This window comes from Sinocyclocheilus anshuiensis, unplaced genomic scaffold (assembly GCF_001515605.1).
Source record: "Sinocyclocheilus anshuiensis isolate Anshui unplaced genomic scaffold, SAMN03320099.WGS_v1.1 scaffold246, whole genome shotgun sequence".
NCBI classification, from domain to species: domain Eukaryota; kingdom Metazoa; phylum Chordata; class Actinopteri; order Cypriniformes; family Cyprinidae; genus Sinocyclocheilus; species Sinocyclocheilus anshuiensis.
The window spans coordinates 1,782,112-1,785,051 of NW_015542356.1; positions in this window are offsets into that span (position 1 = coordinate 1,782,112).

A 2,940-nucleotide genomic window follows, 5' to 3' on the forward strand; every position below is an offset into this window, starting at 1 on the left:
TTTTTAAGTATAATATGTCACAGTTTACTTTATTTTGCTATCCTCACTTACATTTATGAACTATAGTGTCCTGCACCTACTAGTAAAAAAAGGGCTGGTGTTTGAATAATTTTTGGTTTGACTGTATATGCAAAAAATATATCATACTTGATAATAATTAATATTATTATATAATATTCATATATATATATATATATATATATATATAATTGCTATATAGAGTAACTATATGCAAAAATCATATATTATATATATATATATATATATATATAATGAAATTCGTTTTTCAGATTTAATTTTTAGATTATGGTAATCAGAATGTCATAATTGATGATGAGATGAAATCTTGAAATATCATGAAAATAATGTCACAATGCAAAAAAATAAAAACATAAAATATGACCCAGTCGTGTTCTTGACATGTTTTGTGAAATCCATCCTGTTTTAGTATATGCTGCATCTGTTCACCCATACTGTAAAAAAGCATGTCAAGCATGAGCTGATCCACGGAACTAGAAGTAGGTGGTTTTGCTGTGCTAAAAGAAGAGAGCTGCCATACAAGAACATGACCATTGTTCTACTGACACATCACCATGGTTACTCTTGGGTAGTGTCCTACTGTCTTGCCTGAAGGAAAATCCCACCTCTCTTTCTGACTGTATCAGGGTCAACCAAAAATTGGCACAACTTATGGAAATGGCTTTCAGAGTGAAAGTCATCATTTAGCTAGTGGGAAATTAGGTCTATAGTTGGCTATTTAAGTGTATTTATTGTTCTGCAGTTCACGGAACTCCAAATGTTGCCTTTCCAAAATGGGCAAGCAGTTATAATGACTCGCATGAAAATTTCATTATGAACATTGCCCATGAAAGCTGCTGATTGGGATATTTCATTGATTACAGGATAAAAATAAATGTCCAGACACCATATTCAAGGGGCATTTAAGGACAATTCTACTTCTGAAGCAGTTTAGTCAATGTAAAATGCTGGTGTAATGGGCAAGAGCTACTCTGGAATAAATGGATTCGTCAGGGCTTCTGTGCCGGCTAATTGATTGTAAACAATGCACTTGTACTGGACAGGAAATGCCCTCCTTGAAGGAAAAGTAGTAGACAGTGTGTGGGATTAGCATTGAGCGCAGCATTACAGACTGAAATACTGAATCCAGGCTCAAACCGAGTAGTGCTTTTCTACAGCTCCAGACATTTGTCCTCATGCAAATGGTGTCTGATTCATCTTTTGCTCCTTTTTAAAAAAATGTTTTGATCAATATACATATCAAAGGGTATTGCAGACCTTTTAGTTTTTGACAGTGTGAAATATTGAGAGTAGACAAAATCCCTCAGACAATGCATTCTATAAGAAAAGTAAAGAAGTGTGCTTAATTGTACTGAATTTGTGCTTGTAGTGTATTTTAAATATTATATCTCTCATGGTTTTAAATAGGCCTAAGTATTTTTTATGTACTTTAAAATGTAGATATTAATGAAATATAAGTCCTTAAGTGAACTTAAGCAGAGTATGACTACTTCTTAACATTTTGAAAAGTGCACTTTGTAATATTGTAATAGTGTTTATTGAACCAATCAGATAAGAGTAAATCGAGAGTCAGCGAGAGACTCGTTTGACTGGCTGCAAGAAGAAGGTCCCGCCTTTCACTCGTGCTTGCAAATCTGAAATCTGTGAGAGAATCGTGCCAAAACTGCAAGTGCAAAGATGCAGAAGTACATCGGGTTATTTGGGGAACATTTTGCCCTACGCACACAAGAAGTAATTTAGACATTTGAAACAGTTTATTTTTTACACACACACATTGATTTTACGCGGCCAATCCATTTTCCAGTTCTTGATATGGTTGTTTTCGCTTGCAAAAGGCTGTGCACAGGCTTGCAATCCTTTTGGCTGTATTTGGGCGAAACAACGGTGCCAAAAGTGTAAGCGCGGAAAAATGGAAGTCAGAAGAATACAGGTCATATTTATTTTGCCTTAGCATGAATTTGCAGTTTCACAATACATGAATTACACTTACAAAAAACAGTAAAAGGCTGCAAATCTTTTTTTTTTCTTACACTTGAAACGTGATTTACACTTTTACAGATATTTTCTTGCGAATGCAAAATTAATTTACGCTTGCTATGTTATGTACACTTTCACAAATCTTACCCTGCGCATGAGAATCTTTTAGGCATCATTTTATCTCCATACATATCACAATGTTAGTTTAAACGTTTAACCTAGATAAATGTGTTATTACCAGTAGGGTGTTTAGGCACGACTTAATTGCGTAGGCCCCAGGGAACACGATTTCTACTGAGGGGGCCCCCCACTTGCATTTTTACTGATAACAATGGAAACAACTTAAAATATGCAATCATTTTTGCTCATACAGATAATAGTAATGTGTCATTCAAAACAGTAAAGGGTCTACTTTTATTAGTGTACACTCACAATAACAACAAAACCTGCTTTTTGTAAAATAAAGAAAACAAACAGGATGTGCTTTCTGCCTTCTCGTTCTCCACTCACAGACACGAGAAATATGTCTATAGAAAGCTTTAAATGTCTACTTTAAAATGAATCGATGAAAGCTGAATACAAAAACTCTGATTATGTAATCCATATTAATTTCTCTCTGAAGGTGCATCCACTGTGCTGTGGAGATGGTGCATGAGCATCTTCAAATTCATCTTTGCAGCTGATACTGACTCAGAAAACCCTAGTTTATTAATAAATAATAAAAATATACCGGTATGCGTGTGCAATGCGCATGAACGCGGAATAGGCTAGTTAGCCTATATATGAAAGGCTGATTGTGGTTTAGTAATTACTACTAGTCGACTAGAAAAATCTTTAGCCCGGGACAGCTCTAGTTTTAATCCATTCCTCCTTTCTTCTATGAATCTTCCAGGTGTGCTGAAGTCATGCTCGTTGCTACTGCTA